Here is an 11,593-nt window from a genome sequence, read left to right as displayed (position 1 = left end):
TGCCCCGGTAACACAGAAGAGTTGCAGCAATGGCAACAGTGTAGCCCTGTTTCTCACGATGGGGACACATCTCAAATTTGGGATAGACTGCCTGAATCTTGGCACTGTTCCTTTAACAGAACGAATGCCACGACACATGCGAAGAGCCTGGAGAATCCCTGCATTACGCTTACCAGAGAGCCCTGTAAGAAATCCTTGTGGGGTCTCCACTGGCCCTAACTTGAGGAGTAAGGCTGTGCCAAGCCTAGCCATGGGGCCTTGATGCTCTCTGAGGTTCTTTGGGGTCTTGTTCTGGGGAGGGGCAGAGTCAGAGAGGGCACTTCTGCTGCTATTCTTGACCTGCTACCCAGCCAACCCTCTGTCGCCAGTGTTTCTCAAGTCGTAGTTTAGATGTGAACACCCGAGATTTTCTTCCTGTGTTGACCACAGTAGCTGCCGGTGGTCACGCGGCTTTCTGGCATAGCCAGGCAGCAAGCCAGCTACCTCAGAGCGGCAAGAGGAGGCAAGAAGGAAGGATGCCTTTCCTTCGTGGCTGAGGAGGGACTGTGGGTACCCACTGCCTGGACGCTCAGGCTAGAATCAAGCTGAACAAATTATAGGGAGTGATTCAGAGACCGGACAGGGGACACAGGCGTCAGTCCAGACCCATGTTTTCAGAGGCCTCTGTTTTCTGAAAGGTGCTGTAGTCAACTTGCCTTTTTCTTTGCAAATGGATTCATTTGTGGAAATTTCTGGAGACAGGGGAGGTGGTGGGGAAAGAGAGCCAAAAGACAAAAATGGAGCCTATTGAGGGTACTGAAATCTCAGACCTTTAGTCTCTTCAAGGGTATCCCTACAGTCTATACCAACATTCGGTTCCTTTATCTCTTTTCTCTTTATGATGCCAGAATAACAGTCATGGCATTTTTTTCCCTAGTTTTCTCAGAGCCTTGCCACTGAGGGAAATTACCCGCTTGCAACCAGCCACTGGGTAATATTTACCAAGCAGCCTTGTGCTGGGAACACAGGGGACTCTGGTCTTCTTGGAAGTGAATCTGAAATGGCAGAGCTTATCTGAACTCTGTGTTTTAGTGAAAGGAGCTAGATACAAGATAGGAGACAAGAGACATCAGACACAGCAAGAGGGAATTCTCAGGTGGGGATGGGAGGAAGAGGGAAATGAAGCAGAGGACTGTGGGAAATGTAGTGTGAGAGTGAAGACTTGTTACTTGATTGTCAACGACTTCTTGCCTTTCAACTCACACAAATTCATATTACTCCCTCTCAGCCTCTGTCTCTCTGTCTCTCTGTCTCTCTGTCTCTGTCTCTTCCCCCTCTCCTCTCTCTTCTCTTCTCTCTCCCCTCCGCACTTCCCCCAACCAATAGATTGTCACTTCCCAATGTTTCCCCTTTATCCTATTTCCCATTGAAACCTCAACTTATCGTCCACCACCTAGTCTAACCTCCTGTCTTCACAAAGACCTTCTCAGCATTGCCAGCCCACTCTGATTTCCCTTCCTGGAAACTTCTGTCTACATCTAGTCAGTCTGGTGTGGTTAAGTCCTCAGCTGTTTCTATAAGATTTGGAGGTGTTTGACCCTCTTTCAAATGCTAAGAGCTGTGGCATAAAGATTCTAGCTATCTTTCCATGGGTCGGGCATGGGAAGATACAGAAAGCCTGTTTGCATCACTCCTTTGGTATATGAAAAGTTCAGGTTTCTGTTTCTCCTGTCAAACTGTCACTAAGTGTGTCCTCATGTGGGCCAGCTTTTTGGCTTTTGGCCATCTCATCTGCATAACACTCTCTTCTGTGTTTTCTTTTCTGCCCAGTGAGTGAGAGTAGACTCATTGTGAAATGTTTGAGAAGAGACTGAGGCTCACTTTAGATGTAAACATTTGTATAAGCTGTGTGGATTTAAAAACCCTCCCAATTCAGAAACTGTCTGTACCAATGCAAAAGAACATGGGTTTGGTGGCGACCGCTGGCTAACGAAGTCAGTGAGCTGTTACTTCAGGAAGAGCCGAGGGTGGTTAATCAGTAAATAGAAACCCAAGGTCCTTGTTCTGGATCAAATCTCTCCTGCTAACTCTTTTTTTTTTTTTTTTTTTTTTTTTAAACCATTGAGGTTTTAAGATTTCTTCTGTAGGGTCTTGGAGGAAAAAGACAAGTAACCAAAGTCGCTACTCTTAGAGGCATCATGGCTCTGCCTAGAGGCTCACTGGAGAGAAGGCTGGAGGCTGGTGTTCACAGGAGACGTTCCGGGTTTAGGATCATCTCAAGAGTCAAGATTAAATCTTAGCCACGTCTCCACTGCCCTGCACATATGCAAAGCCATGGTCTGAAGGCACAGTGGGCCCAGGAGGGTTTGAAATGTGCCACAAGTCATTTCTCCCTGTTTACGTTTTATTCCAAATGATAACCATAAACTGTCAATTGTGAGCAACAAATGAGAGCCAGCCAACTATAGCTTATATTATCCCACCAGGGAACGACTTTTCACAGGAGAAAGAACCTCCTTATGCTACAGATTTTCAAATGGAGGCTCAGGGGAGATGAGCAAACTTCATGAGTTCCACAAATATTGATTAGGAATTTATTCCCAGACTTAGCGTTGGGAAGTGCCTGAAGCGGAGCGCAGACCCAGCTGAGTCTTTCCAGGGAATGGAAACAGGAGAGTGCCCAAAGGATGAAAAGCCACTTTTGTCTTCATGTGAAGAAAAATGCTGTGGCTTCTGGAAGCCCTCTGTGTACCAAGTCAGACCTGCTAATGTTTACCAGATGATGGTGAGACCATTGGAATGTGCCCACTCTGCTGTTTGAAAAGAGGAAGAGACAGGAGGGATACTGAGACAGAAAGACTGTCCATACGTTTGAGATCAGCCTGAGCTACACAGCAAGTTCAAGTCCAATCTGCATCCAGAGAGAGAGAGAGAGAGAGAGAGAGAGAGAGAGTCAGACAGACAGACAGTTAGACAGACAGATTGGTACATATTCTACCTTTCACTTTGTGTTTTAACTTCAGTGTTGAATTAAAAATAAGCCAGTCGTCTTTCCCTAGAAGTAGTATCTTGCCGTGAAAGGCTCTGCATCCAGGGGCTTAGAAAGAATTAGGAGTAGCCTTGAGAAAAGGACTTAGATGGTCACTTGCTATGGTTCTAAGATGGAGAGTTTACCCAAAGGCCCATATTCGAATGTTTAGTGCTGGCGGGAGATGCTGTGGCGGGAGATGCTGTGGATGTCTAGGAAGTGGGCCTTACAGAAAGTCTCTAGGTCATTAATACATGACCAAAACATCTGTCTGTCCTTTCTCTCCAGCCCTTCCTCTTCTCCCCTCCTCTCTGATACAAAGTCTCACTATATGGCTCTGAGTAGACCAGCTGGCCTTGAATTTATTCAAATCTACTTGAGTACACCTCATGAGTGCTTAGAGAAAAGATGTGTTTACGTTTTCTCCTTTAATCTTAGCTAGTTATTAAAATATACAATACATTCTCTTATTTTGAGATTTCTTTATTCCTTGCCACTCTGTGACTAAATATTTCAGAACATAAATAATTACCCAGTAAATACTTAAATCTACAGGGAGAACAAAGACAAACAAAACCACGTTTCCTTCATAGGCTGCCCACCTCAGGTTTCATTGTAGGTTTGTGAAGTTAACCAATATAACAAATAACCTGTGTTCAACTCCTTAGACACCCAGGTCTTCTTCAGGAAACCCAGGCAGCTCTGCAAGCTACGGGAGTCAACATGGCCATGGCCATCCTCACCCTTGCTTACTGGGGAGTCTGTCCACGCATGCTGTCATCGTCAATTCAGATGAGTTTTTCTTGCCTGTATTTCTGCTGCCACGTGAGCTCCTTGGCTCAGGTCCTTCCCTCTCAAATCCATTTCCTACACAGTTGCCAAGAAAATACTTCTGATTTGTACATATGTAATGCTCATTATGCAAATAGGATCCCATTTCTTCCTCGGTGGCTTGCCATTCCTTACTCCAGGATACAACTCAGATAATTTACCACCACAAATAAAATTCCCTATAATCTAGCCTGGGGTTAATGATATGAAGCACATATGTTTTTAAATTTTCTAATAGCCATATTTTAAAAGTAAAAGAAATGAGACAATATAATCATAGTATAGTTTACTTAACTCAACTTAAGCAATATATTATTTTAAGTGAAATTAGTAGTCTTAAAATAATCTTAGGTATTTTGGGGTTCTGTTTTTTTGTTTTTGTTTTGTTTCATTTTCTTTGTACTTCGAGTTGATCATCAAAATCTGCATGTTAAATTGTTAATCACAAAAATTGTAATCAAAGGCCGTTGAGAAGGCTCAGTAGATATGACCCTTTGTTCTGGGAGCATGTGAACCTGAGTTCAAATCTCAAGCACTCACATCAAAACTAGTGGCATGCAGCTGCTTGTGCATGCAATGCCAGCACTAGAAGGCTGACCTAGGAACTCAGTGCCAGCCAGCTAGCCTAAAGGGCAAGATTGAAGTTCAGTGAAAGCCTGTGTACAGGGAATAAGGACAGCATTAACTGAACACATCAAGTGCCCGGCGCTGGTGCCCTCATCTGTACCTCTCTCTCTCTCTCTCTCTCTCACACACACACACACACACACACACAATTATGACCAGATACTTTATTATAATTATACTTCATAAAACTTACAATTGAAAGAGTAAATTCACATTCCTGAATTTCTACAAGCATATTTTAAGTCACTATTAATAAGTGTGACAAATATTATTTTAAATTATAACAAATTAAAACAAAAGAAGCCTAGGAACTTAATTCTTATATCATAGCAGCTACATTTGAAGTACTTAATAGCTTGGTGTGCCTTGACCCTGTTATATGGACAGTATAGATCTCTGAAAAGCCTCTCAGTAATTGTAATAGCAGCCGCATATGTATGTGTTAAGAACTTATCTGGGTTTCTAATAATTAGCTATTTTTTAAGTGTTTCACCCTAGGAAAACAATCATGAAGCATACCCTGTAAATTCTCAGTTTTATAAGAGTGAAGACCAGGGTATAGACAGGTTGAGTAATTTGTCCAAATTCACAGAGCTGGAAAGCAACAGATTTTGAGTTTGTACCAACAATTAGGGCCCAGGACATGGACTCTTAACCAGAGGAGTAATGGCCTCAGATGCCTGGAGCCCCGTGAGGCTTCCCCTTGTGTCCAGACTCACTGGCTTCTCGCCATTGGTGGTAGCTTGGGAATCGTCTCTTGCTCTTTGGGAGAATGACAGTTCCCACACTACTGCATTATTTTTCTGGTAAATATTCTGTTCTTATCTATGTGACCTGTAGAAGCAGTATATTATTAACACAATGTCAGGGTTCATGATAAATGCCAGGACAGGAAAATAACATTTAATCAGACATGCTTATCAATATACTGTCACCCTTCCAGAACTCTCCAAGCTATTTTTTTAAGTTAATACTCTCCCTTGGCCTGCCTGAAGCACTTGATGAACTTTCTGAGTTACATAAGTTGGTGCAATCCACGCCTCCCTCTCTGGTTCTCACTTCCTGTCCTTCCGGGATTATGTCCTTCCAGGAAGCATGGTTTGTACGGTCTTACACTAAGAGTGCCCTAAGTCAGCATGAGAGCGGGTGCAGTTAACTATGATTAAAAGTGAAAGACTAAGAACATCACAAAAAATCTTATAACAGGAAATGAAAAAGAATGAAAATTATGAGCAAGGAGGTTCTTGCTGTACTTTGACCTCAAAGAGAAGGTGTCTAGTTACACGAGAAAGTAAAGGAATGCTATTACCACAAATCACTGTTAACACCCACATTAACATGATTGCATTTAAAAAAATGAATGAGAAGAGGGAAGGCTAATTGGATTCTGGCATAAACTAATCAGTATTCTTTTCACAGCCAGAAAGAGAGATTTATGCACAGCTGCCATCGACATATTAATGGCCCTGGTGAACAGTAACAAGTGGTTAGGTCTCACTACCACGGGATAACTCAGCTGCTTCATTGAGCCTCACAGATAGGAGCCAAGAAAGATTAACATCTGAGACAATGATACCACAGTCTGGCATCACCTCAGTTATGGACTCCGAGCAAAAGATTTGAGCATATCTGGGACCTCAAAGCCACGAGGGGATAGCCTGTGACAGAAAGCCAATGACGGAGTGAAAAATGGATTTTTAAAGAAATAATTTATGGGTGGGGTTGTGAAAATCAGCTCCTAAGCCTGAGGTGAAAGTAGACTCTTCCCTTTTTCCCTAATGTATCTCCATACACCCTATATGCTAACAAGAAAGGAAGAGTAAATATTTGGCATGTGCCGAATAGATTTCTGCTTGCAGATGAGAGGGCGGGACAAAAGCACAATTACCTTCATCCCTAAGACAATCCCAAACCTTAAAACCAGCCCACAAACACGCAACCATCCCAACCCAACAGAAAGGAGCTGAAAGATGGGGCAGAGCTAGGTGCCTAGCATTCTCAGGAACCAGTACTGGAGTGAGAAGGACCCATGGAGGGCAAATGTCAAAAAAGAATACCCTTTTGAGTAGTAGGACATGAAGAGTGGGTGTGTGGGGGACCACTGCAGGCTGGGGAAGAACCCCACAGAGAAAAGAAATAATGGTATTTGTCTTCTCCAAGATGACCAGACATCATGCCTGTTCTTACAGTATACACTGAAATAGTCCTGATTTACAGGGACTTATGAGCAACAACATATGGATCTTGTCTCAGTAGTGGGGAATAATTATCTCTTGTTATTGAACATTGAACAATTACAGTCCCACCCACCAAATACTAAATCCATATTTTTAAAAAAAGAACAAGCTGTTTCCTTCTAACACTAGAGAACAAACTCTGAAGATATTTAAGGAAATAAAAAATTAACATATAACCAGGTAAAATCAAATGACTTTTTTTTTTTTTTTTTTTTTGGTTTTTGGTTTTTGGTTTTTGGTTTTTGGTTTTTGGTTTTTGGTTTTTGGTTTTTTGAGACAGGGTTTCTCTGCGTAGCCCTGGCTGTTCTGGAACTCACTCTGTAGACCAGGCTGGCCTCGAACTCAGAAATCCACCTGTCTCTGCCTCCCAACTGCTGGGATTAAAGGCGTGCGCCACCACCGCCCGGCTTCAAATGACGTTTTTTTAAATCAAAAGAACTTTGAAAAAAGTTGGGGATCTGGCAAAGTTGGCGGTCTGGCAACTGATTCCAAGGGTTATTATTAATCTATAGTGATACAGCATATGGTGTTGGCGTACAGGTAGATAAACAGACAACTAGAACCAACTAGAAAGCCCCAAATAAATAAGAAGAACAAGAACTCTCATAGAGTCCTCTTGGGACTATAAAGTGGTACCACCATTTTAAAACATAGTATGACAACTTCACAGAGCGTTATAAATTACACAGGGTATATCCACTCAGTAGAATCCTACCTAGCCACAGGAAATGAACTTCTGATACAGACAAACATAAATTCATCGCAAACTAATTTTAAGTTAAGACGGAAAAATAGTATGCATTAGATATGCTGATCGGCTTGTCATCTTGACAGATGCTAGCGTCATCTGGGAAAAGGGAACCTCAATTTGGAAATTGCCACCATTAGATTGGCTTATGGGCAGGACTGAGGAGCATTTTCCTGGTTGATGACTGGTATGAGAGGGCTGGGGGCCTCTCGTGTGCACACCCCGGGGCCTGCCATGTGCACACACTAACCGGCACATTACATACACTTACGCACGAGAAGCCATCAGAGCAATCAACCTGAGTGTACAAACTTCTTACTCTCAAGTTTTCTTTTGTCTATTTGTAATCTCCTCTTTCTTTCTTTTTTTTTTTTTTCCACCTTCTTGCTGGTTCCCAGTCTTACCTCAAGCCTCCTTTAATCTACTGTCTATTGGTAGGTTACAGAAAACAAGCCTGAGTAAGCACTAAGAGCAAACCACTCAGCAGCACTCCTCCATGGCACCTACTTCAGTTCTTACCTCTAGATTCTTGTCTTGAGTTCCTGCCCTGACTTCCCTTGATGATGGACTCAGACTCTGCAACTCCCCCCCCCGCCCAAAAAAACCCTCCTCCCCCCCCCCCAGATTGCTTTTGCTCATGGTGTTTATCATAGCAATAGAATGCAAACCAGAATAGTATATATGCACAGATCTGTATGTGTGTGAATACATACATATGCATATGCTACTGTCTTGTATTTTAGTACTGTGAGCAACTGAAGAAGCTACCCATTCCTAGGAACAGTGCTATTCTTGATACTTGAATGTAGAAATTATTGGGGAGGACTTTTAGCTGTAAATTTAATTTCTAGATGAGTTTCTGGACCATGAACCTCTGTCAGGTGCCAAATCTGATTCCTTCAAGAGTTTCACTGGTTTCCCTCATAAAATACAGTAAAAAGAAACCAGACCACACAGTTAACGTGATTCAGAATTGTTGGCTCCTGGAATATAACGCTAAAGGAGGTTTCACCCAAGGGCATCCAGGAGGCAAGATAAAAAGCAGGAAGCTTGCAGCCACTGAGGAAGTAGAACACTGAAGGTCTTCCTGAGGCCATGGGGGGAGGGGTGTGAGAGCAGCAAGAAGGCAGCCGCCTAAAGGTCAGGTCAGCCACTGCACAGTGGTCAGCTAAGAGGACATTCCCGCCCTAGCAGCAATTGTGCCTCATGACTTGAAGGGTGGGGCTATTGCTTTGTTTCTTTTTACGTTATAATTTGAATTTGAGATGACCCCCCCCCCCAATGGCTCATGTGTTAAGCCCCCAGTATACATGTTAAGTGTGGAGGGGTGGATCCTGAGGGCTCTACCTTCTCATCAAAGGGTTTAGCATCAATGTATGAGTTCAGTGGAGGTGGAGCCTAATTGAAGGAGGTGGAGCCTAACTGACAGGATATAGATCCAGAAGGGCATGTTTTTAAAAAGCGTACCTTGTCCCAGGTCCCCTTTCTCTCATACTTTCTACTTTCTAGACTCAGAAGAAACAACACAACACCTTTTCCCCACAACACCTTTTCATCATGATGTATGACCTATCAACGGCCCAGAGTTATTGGGTCAAATGACTGTCAACTGAAGTACCCGAAACTGTGAAACCAAATAAACCTTTCTCCTTGAAGTTGATTGTCATCCTGCAGAAGATGGCTAATATTCTTTCCTATTTGGAAGTTAGTATAAATAACGATTACTCTGTGTAGTGAGTACTCTGTATCTCATAAATTCTTTGCTTCATTAGGTAGCTCATCAGGCATTTTGCTTTTGGTTGCATGTGTCGGAGTTATTTTAACAGAGCCCTTCTGTTTCTCATGTTGTGATGAATGTGACAGTAGTAGGCTGTTCTTTATATTCAGTTGCCTATGGATCTGGCCTCCTCAGCTATATGGCACACCTGCTCTACCACTGGGCACTCTGCCTGCTTTGAAAGCAAAGCACATGCTGGTTGGCTCTGTCTCTCCTGGGACAACACAACTCCATGAAACCTGCTTATGGTTCATTTGCCAGAACGAGATCACGTGACTAGTTAGTCTGGGGAATGAGTGTCTCCAATTGGAAACATCCCTGGAATGGACAAAATTATGGTACCATTAGAAGGAAGAGAGGCGATGCAGCCATGGAAGGAGAAGCCAGCAGGGCCTGCAGGGGATGGTAAGATTCCCTTTACAGATGAGAAGACCTCATAAGGACAAACCAAGAGAGATGAGATTTGAACCAGACAGCTGGCTTTAAGCTCCGTGTGATTCCCCCACTGCAACAGAGGTGGCAGGGGTGCTGCATGCCTCTCCTACGCATGTCACTGCCATTGGTAGTGACCGTCTACAGAAACAGACATGAACAAGAAATTCTGGCCCCATGTTTGGTAACAACAATAACACATATTCATCTGTTGATTCCTTTCCTTCGTGAAGTCAGCCAACTCTTCTGCACTGTAGAGCCTAATATGTTCGGGATTGTGGGAATGACATGGGCTTTGCTTACTCCATCTGACATTTACTGAAGAAGTGCTGAGGTTTCCCTATCTCTGGGATCAGGAGGGAGATCGTAGCTGTCCTTTACCCATAGAGTAAGACCATAGCTGTGACAATACTGTCAATTCTGGCTTTAGGACCAAGCCTCTGTTGTGCATGCTGTTTCTGAGTTGACAGGGGCCTGCCTCCTGTCAGAAGGCAATGTGATTTTTCAGGGAGTCCAGCTACTTACTTATATGTGGGAAACAGAGAGAGAGAGAGAGAGAGAGAGAGAGAGAGAGAGAGAGAGAGAGAGAGAGATGAGTGGAAGAAAGGATTCTGGTAGTTTCCATTTCTTCTCTTCTCAGGAAAGATACCAGAAGCAGGATTCCATAAAGCCACCTCCCAGTTCCAGTTTCATGTGCGTAGATGGAAGCAGGCACCAAACCTGTTCTGCCAGCTCCAGGCCACTGGGCTGGCACAGCCACACTGCGGGCTGAACTCCAGCTACTTGGCTTGATTAGGACCTTGTCTCCTTGGAGACCATCAGTAGTGCCAAGTCCACAAGTACGTTCAAAGTCACATTAACCACACTTCTGCCACTGTCCCCAGAACCCAGGGTGCAGATCTGCTGCTACCCTCCTTACCAGGGTACCCGCAGGTTCTGAGAGCTGAGACATTTGGGGATCGTGTATAAATAAGTGTAAGTATGTCGATGTTCAGCAAAATAAAATAATTTCCTTCTTAATGAAACGACTGCTTTATCGTAGACAGAATCTTACACAGACCAAACCAACCTCAGTTCCTGATCCTTACACCGCTACCTCTCACATGCTGGTGTTCCAGGTATGCACCACCACAGTACATTATGTGGTGCTAAGCATGGAACCTGGGGCATCGGGGCTGTGTGAATGCTGGGTCAGCACTCTACCAATGATGCCATATCCCTAGTCCCTCAGATAATTTCTAATTGTACTTTACAGATGCAAATAGACCCGTGAGGAAAGAGAGAATACAGTAATATTCAAGTGATGCTAAAGACACCTGGAAAAGTCCCAGAAAATTCCAATCTAGAATTAGATTATTTATTTATTTGTTTGTTTGTTTGTTTGCTTATTTTTGCCTCGGTTTATAAAGTTGGAGTTCACAGTGATCAGACTGGCCGGGTGAGTAGGAAATACCACTCTGCTTGGTGTCTTCTAAACCCGTCAAAGTCATATGTGGTTGGGTTTGGTTTGACCTTCATTATTTCCGTCCATGTGATGAGCAGGCCACACAGAACAGCTTGACAGTTGGAGTGAAGATATTTTGTGTCTCCAGTTTAGTCTTTTGGACACTTTGGCAACAGATGTTTGTATTCACTTGCCTGTTTTTAAAGAGTGCTTTATTTCACCCAGTATGAACCTGACATTTCACTTCTAATATAAATAAACTGCAAATAGAGAAGGAGCCATTTAACCCCGTGCTAACGCCAGTAGCTAGATACAAGAACAGAGTAGAGGTTTCCAATGAGCCTGCTTCGGTTGGAATGAAGACCTACCTTCAGAAGCACAGAGCTCAAATGGTTCAAGGAAATGACAAAGGGCAAAGAGAGTTCCCAGTTCATATTCATGGCCTCAACTGTGGTTCACTATAATAGCAATGAGGCCTTTTTGACATTTT

This window comes from Arvicanthis niloticus, chromosome 19 (assembly GCF_011762505.2).
Source record: "Arvicanthis niloticus isolate mArvNil1 chromosome 19, mArvNil1.pat.X, whole genome shotgun sequence".
NCBI classification, from domain to species: Eukaryota; Metazoa; Chordata; class Mammalia; order Rodentia; family Muridae; genus Arvicanthis; species Arvicanthis niloticus.
The sequence above is the reverse complement of the archived record's forward strand: the minus strand, read 5'-3'. Positions refer to the sequence as shown.